The sequence below is a fragment of the Jaculus jaculus genome, chromosome 19, assembly GCF_020740685.1.
Source record: "Jaculus jaculus isolate mJacJac1 chromosome 19, mJacJac1.mat.Y.cur, whole genome shotgun sequence".
Lineage (NCBI taxonomy): Eukaryota > Metazoa > Chordata > Mammalia > Rodentia > Dipodidae > Jaculus > Jaculus jaculus.
Window position 1 is genome coordinate 53,587,100 of NC_059120.1, and position 7,554 is coordinate 53,594,653.

Below are 7,554 nucleotides of genomic sequence, written 5' to 3' on the forward strand. Positions count from 1 at the left end.
TGAAAATAATTTTATTTATGAGAAAGAGAGATATGAAGAGAAAATGGGCACACCAGTGCTTCTAGCCACTGCATCTGGCTTACGGGTACTGGGTCCTTAAGGTTTCCCAGGCAAGCGGCTTAACTGCTAAGCTATCACTCAAGCCCTTCTGCTTTTTCTCCTGAGACAGTCTCATTGAACCTGGAGCTCCCTAAGCAGGAAACCTCAGCAGTCTTCTGTCTCCATCTCTGCCACACTCCACACCAGGCACGCATAGCCATGTTTCACCTTTTACGTATGTGCTGAGTCTTGAATTCAAGTCCTCATGCTTGCAATGAAAGGGCTCTTACCTGCCAGTACTTGGGAGGGAGAGGTAGGAAAATCGCCATGAGTTCAAGGCTAGCCTGAGACTACACAGTGAATTCCAGGTCAGCCTAGGCTAGAGTGAGACCCTACCTGGGGGCGGGGGGAGGAAAACAAACAAAAACACCCAGAGAAGCCATCTCCCTAGGCCCTGTAATGCACTCTCTTAAAAACAACAACAACAACAACAAAAAAACAAAACTGGTGCATCTCTACTAAAAACTACACCTTGACTTTTTTTGCAGTTAGAATGAAATTCAGGCTCAAGCCTGCTCTGCCTGTGTCTGTAACTTGTTCAACCCCATTTTCCCACACCTCCTATACTTCCCTCCCTATACTTCCCCTTAACTATGATTTTTTTTTTTTTTTCGAGTGAGGGTCTCGCTCTAGCTCAGGTTAATACTATGGAGTCTCAGGGTGGTCTCAAACTCATGGCGATCCTACCTCTGCCTCCCGAGTGCTGGGATTAAAGGTGTGTGCCACCATGCCTGGCTTTGGTGAGTTCTTTCTTAACCTCAGGGATTTTGCAACTTTTTTGCCTAATAACTTTCTGTTCCTGATGCTGTTCCTACAGGTCTTCACAGGGTTGACTCAGCCTCATCCTTCAGGTCTCAATAATAGTGTCTCCTGAAGCCATCTGTTATCTTCCTTCCCTTCATTTGATTTCCTTTTTATTTTTCTTTCTGATTTATTTTTATTTATTTATTTATTTATTAGAGACATAGAGAGGGAGAGAGAGAGAGAATGGGCGTGCCAGGGCCTCTGGCCATGGCAAATGAACTCCAGACACATACGCCACCATGTACATTTATCTGGCTTATGTGGGACCTAGAGTATTGAACCTGGGTCCTTAGGCTTCACAGGCAAGCACCTTACCCATGAAGCCAGCTCTCCAGCCTGATTTCCTTTTTAGAATTTACATCAAGCCGGGCGTGGTGGCGCACGCCTTTAATCCCAGCACTGGGGAGGCAGAGATAGGAGGATCACAGTGAGTTCAAGGCCACCCAGAGACTACAGAGTTAATTTCAGGTCAGCCTGGACCAGAGTGAGACCCTACCTCGAAAAACCAAAAAAAAAAAAAAAAAAGAAAAAAAGAAATAGAACTTACTTCAGTGTTGAGTATGGGGGCTCATATTTGTAATTTCAGGAAGCAAGGGATTCAAGGCCTGCCTGAGGTATTGAGTGAGACTTTAAATAAAAAAAGAGGGCTGGGCCGGGCGTGGTGGCGCACGCCTTTAATCCCAGCATTTGGGAGGCAGAGGTAGGAGGATTGCCGTGAGTTCGAGGCCATCCTGAAACTCCATAGTGAATTCCAGGTCAGCCTGGGCTACAGTGAGACCCTACCTCAAAAAAAAAAAAAAAAAAGAGGGCTGGAGAGATGGCTTAGCAGTTAACGCATTTGCCTGCAAAGCCAAAGGACCTCAGTTTGATTCCCCAGGACCCACATAAACCAAATGCACAAGGTAGTGCATGCGTCTGGAGTTCATTTGCCGTGGCTGGAGACCCTGACATTCTCATTTTTTTTCTCTCTCTCCCTGTGTCTTTCTCTCTCTCAAATAAATAATAAAAAAAAAATTTTAATGTTGGGGCAGAGAATATAGGGTAGTTGGTAGAATGCTTGCCTGGCATGCAGGGAATTCTAGGCTCAATGCCTAGCACCACATAAAATTGGGCATGATGGCATATTCTGTAATGGTGGTAAAGGCAGGAGGAATAAAAGTTCAAGTTCATCCTTCCATAGAAAGGGAGTTTGGGGGCTGGAGAGATGACTTAGCAGTTAAGGCACTTGCTTAAGAAGCCTTAGGACCCAGGTTCAATTCTCCAGGTCCCATGTAATCCAGATGCACATGGTGGTGCTGGGTAGAGGCCCTGGCTCGCTCTTGCTCACGCTCTCTCTCAGCACAAGTTATTTTAAAGAAGCGGGGGGGAGCCAGGTGTGGTGGCACACGCCTTTAATCCCAGCACTTGGGGAGCAGAGGTAGGAGGATCACCGTGAGTTTGAGGCCACCCTGAGACTCCATAGTAAATTACAGGTCAGCCTAGGCTAGAATGAGACCCTACCTTGAAAAAAAAAAAAAAAAGTGGGAGGCCTGGAGAGATTGTTTAGTGGTTAAGGCATTTGCCTGCAAAGCCAAAGGATCCCGGTTTGGTTCTCCAGGTCCCACATAAGCCAGATGCACAAGGGGGCACAGGCATCAAAAGTTTGTTTGCAGTGGTTAGAGGCCCTGGTGCACCCATTTTTTCTCTCTCCCTCTCTGTCTCTACTAAAAGTAAAAAAAAAAAAAAAAAATTTAAGTTGGGGGAGTTTGAGACTTGCCTTGGATACATAAAACCCTGTCTCAAAGCTGGGCAAGGCGGCACATGCCTTTAAACCTAGCACTGGAGACAGAGGTAGGAAGAGCATTGTGAGTTAAGAGGCCACTCTGAGACTACGTAGTGAATTCCAGGTCTAGACCTGTGGTGGTTTGATTCAGGTGTCCCCCATAAACTTAGGTGTTCTGACTGCTAGGTTCCCAGCTGATGGAGATTTGGGAATTAATGCCTCCTGGAGGGAGTGTATTGTTGGGGGCGGGCTTATGGGCTTTATAGCCAGTTTCCCCATGCCAGTGCTTGGCACACCCTCCTGTTGCTGTGTCCCACCTTATGTTAGCCAGGTGGTGATGTCCACCCTCTGCTCATGCCATCGTTTTCCCCTGCCATCGTGGAACTTCCCCTGGAGCCTGTAAGCCAAAATAAACCTCTTTTTCCCAGAAGCTGCTCTTGGTTGGGTGATTTCTACCAGCAATGCGAACCGGACTGCAACAAGACCCTAACTTGAAAAGCCAAAAAAACAAAACAACAACAAAAGAAAACCCTGTCCTGGCTGGTCGTGGTGGCACACCTTTAATCCCAGCACTCTGGAAGCAGAGGTAGGAGAATCACTGTGAGTTTGAGGCCACCCTGACACTACAGAGTGAGTTCCATGTCAGCCTGGGCTACAGTGAGACACTACCTCAGGGGGGGGGGGGAGAAGAACCTGTTTCAAAAAAGTGTCCATTCACCATCTAAAGTCATTTTAAGTAAAGTCAAGGCTAACACATGTAAAACATTGGGAAATTATTCTAAAGACAAAGTTAGCTCAATAACAATTTAAGCCTTGTAAGACCATCTTGGGGAGCAGAGAAGAGGAGATTCATGAATACAAAGACAAATGAGGATGCTATAGCAGTGAGCCCCCCCGTCTAGATGTGGCAAAGAATAAAGCAATAAATATGGACAAATAGATACGGCACACACCTTTAATGCCAGCACTTGGGAGGCAGAGGTAGGAGGATCACTGTGAGTTCGGGGTCACCCTGAGACTACGTAGTGAATTCTAGATCAGCTGCGCTAGAGCAAAACCCTTCCTTGGGGGGGGGGGGCTCAGATGAGAGAGTTCATAAAGAAGGCAACTCAAGAAGAAGTGACTGTGTGGCTGGATGGAGAGAAGGAAGAGATAAAGACGGGCCTGAGCTTTCTGGCTGAGATAAGCAGGCAGGTAACAGATCAGAAAGTCAAACAGGAGCAAGCATGGACAGACAAGGGGGCTCACTGCAGCTGTGTAAGCTCACAGTGCTTCTGACTATAATATGGAAATATGGGCGTTAGAAGGCTGGGCAAGTGGAAGAAACAGACTTGAGAACCGTGTGTTTAAATAACTACTGCAGTGGGATTGAACAGAACTTGTGGGAAAAAGAACCAGGGATAAACCCAGGCTCCAACTGGCAGTACAGTCATATTTCTACCACTCTCAATTCTCTTTTAGAGTATGTATGAGTGAGGGAGGGAGGCCACTTTAGAGTTCCTTTTATATATGTCCCAAGAAAGAGTCCTGGCCTAGTATGGTACTGCATGATTGTAATTCCAGACTTGGGAAGCAGAGGCAGAGGGATCAATACAAATTTAAGCCTGATCTACATGGCACATTCAGGCCACGCATGGATACGTAGTAAAACTGTGTCTCAGGGGGGAAAAAAAAAGCTAGGTGTGGTAGTACATGCCAATATGAGAGGTAGAGTTCAAGGCCAGCTTCGGTTATACCACAAGTTGGAAGCCAAGCTTGGTTCCATTAGACTATGCCTCAAAAAACAAACAACAATAAAAACAAAGCAAAAAAACAAAAACGCCAGGTATGGTGGCATATGCCTTTAATCCCAACACTGGGGAGGCAGAGGTAAGAGGATCACTGTGAGTTCGAGGCCACCCTGAGACTACATAGTGAATTTCAGGTCAGCCTGGGCTAGAATTAAATCTTATCTCAAAAAACCAAAAGCCAAAAAATAAAACAACAACAAAAAAACCCACCACCACCAACAGGGCTGGAGAGATAGTTCAGCGATTAACGCGCTTGCCTACAAAGCCTAACGATCCAAGTTCGATTCCCCAGTACACACGTAAAGTCAGATGAACAAAGTGGGGAGTTCATCTGCAGCAGCTAAAGGCCCTGGTACACTCATTCTCTCTCTCTCTGTGTTTCTCTCTCTTTGCTTGTAAACAAATAAACATATTTTTCTAAAAAAACCAAAAGAGCCATTTTGACTTATTAGAAAAAAATCATTTTAATTATCTAAAATTATACATAGAAAAATACATAGAAAGTACTAAAAAGATAGTTAAAATCTTAAACATCAGAACTGGACAGACAGCTGGGTGTAGTGGCTCATACCTATAATCCTAGTACCTGGCATGGCGGGGGCGGCTGGGGGGGAGGTGCTGAGATAGGAGGATCATACATTCAAGACAGGCCTGGGGGCTGGAGAGATGGCTTAGCGGTTAAGCGCTTGCCTGTGAAGCCTAAGGACCCCGGTTCAAGGCTCGGTTCCCCAGGTCCCACGTTAGCCAGATGCACAAGGGGGCGCACGCGTCTGGAGTTCGTCTGCAGTGGCTGGAAGCCCTGGCACGCCCATTCTCTCTCTCTCCCCCTCCATCTGTCTTTCTATGTCTGTCGCTCTCAAATAAATAAATAAAAAATGAACAAAAAAAAAATTAAAAAAAAAAAGACAGGCCTGGGCTAAAATGAGACTATGTTTTAACACTCCTCCCAACTTCCCCTACCAAAACAAAACAAAAAACAGCTTGAGGCTGGAGAGATGGCTTAGTGTTAAGGCGCTTGTGTGCAAAGCCAAAGGACCTCGGTCAATTCCCCAGGACCCATATAAGCCAGATGCACAAGGTGGTGTATGTGTGTGGAGTTCGTTCACAGTGCCTGAAGGCCCTGGCATGCCCATTCTCTCTCTTTGTCTCTGCCCTTCTCTCTCTCTCAAATAAATTAAAAAAATATTTTTTCAAAAACTGTACAGGGGCTGGAGGGATGGCTTAACAGTTAAGGCATTTGCCTATAAGGCCAAAGATTTGATTCCCCAGGACCCATGTTAGCCAGATGCACAGGGGGCACACATGTCTGGAGTTCGTTTGCAGTGGCTGGAGGCCCTGGTGTGCCCACTCATTCTCTCTCTCCCTCCCTCTTTCTCTGTCAAATAAATAAAAATAAAATATTTTTAAAAAGCTGGACACAATAATTTTTCTCAATTTCTTTGGAATCCTGTTGGGTGTTTAAGAAAAATAAATCTAGGAGGTACAAGGACAATCCCCTTACTTTACACTTTTAACATTCTTTACAAATAAATGAGCATAAGGAACCTGGAGGTTTCACGATTTCTGGATTACAAATAGATATTCAATGTAGGATAATGTAGGAGCCTTTATACAAGCCACACATATTCCATGTAATAACACAGCAGGGGCTTAGAGAATCAAGGAGACCCCCCCTTTTAAAATTTTATTTATTTATTTGCAAGCAGAGAGAGATAGAAGAGAGACAGAGAGAGAATGGGCATACCAGGACCTCTAGCCACTGCAAATGAACTTCAGATGCATGTGCCCCTTGTGCATCTGGCTTACGTGGGTCCTGCGGAATTGACCCTGGGTCCTTTGGCTTTGCAAACAAATGACTTAACCACTAAGCCATCTCTCCAGCCTCAAGGAGGGCCCTTTTAAGCACTAATACGGTGGTAGATGGATTCCTTACTACTGACCCATGTGTCCTGGTCTTAAAGATGACTTCAAAACCAAAACAAAATAAAAAGTTGCCTTTCATCTTGTTCCTATCTAATCTGAAAGAACTAACTGTGGTGTGTTTCCTAATCTCTCTTTCCCCAGTACTAGGGATTGAGCCTTGGGCCTCACCCATGCCAGGAAATCACTCTACCAGTGAGCTACATGCCCAGCCCTTTTATTTATTATTTGTTGATGTTTTTTGAGGTAAGGTCTCATTCTAGTCCAGACTGATCTAGAACTCAATCTGTAGTTCAGGCTACCCTCTAACTCTGTGATCCTCATACCTCTGCCTCCCGAGTGCTGGAATTAAAGTGTGCACCACCACTCCTGACCTCTATGTCCAACTCTCTTAACTTTAAGTTTGAGAGGATCTTGCTAAGTTACCCAGGCAGACCTTGAACTTTCAGTCTTCCTACCTCAAACTCCTGAGCTGGCACTACAGTTCTACATCATCAGCTCAGCTCTTAATGTACTTCTAAAATCAATGTATTTGTTAACTGGGGTGGGAAGTCCAATTGCAGTAGCATTAAAATTCCAAAACTGAGTTTTGAAAGTGCACTAGATATTAAGACGATCACAAAACAAGAAAAATATATCTGACTACATGTAATTCTCAGAAGAAAAGTTATCCAAAAGGAAAATTCTCTGGCTGTACTCCAGATCATCTCTCTGACTTCATCTACAAACTACTGGTCATTGATTCTCTTTCCCTTCTGCAGTGTCCCAAGGTTCCACTTAGGAAGTACTATAAGACTATATTCTCATCTAATTTTCTGGATCCATGCATGCTCTCATCACTAGTGTCTAAGGTACACACATTTAAGGTAGTAAGCAGCCTCACTAAATACAATAGACACTGCTCTAAAAAAGTGTAGGGTACGTGTGTGTATGAGGAACAGGAGAGGATATGTTTTACCTTCTACCAATTATTGAAGTAGAGTTTATTTATTGGAGAAAGAGAGAGGCAGATAAGAGAAAGAGAGAATGGGAGCACCAGGGCCTCTAGCCATTGCAACAAACTTCAGATGCATATTCCACCTTGTGCATCTGGCTTACATGGGTACTGGGGTATCAAACCTGGGTCCTTAGGCTTTACAGACAAGTGCCTTAACCTCTAAGGCATCTCTCCAGCCCTGA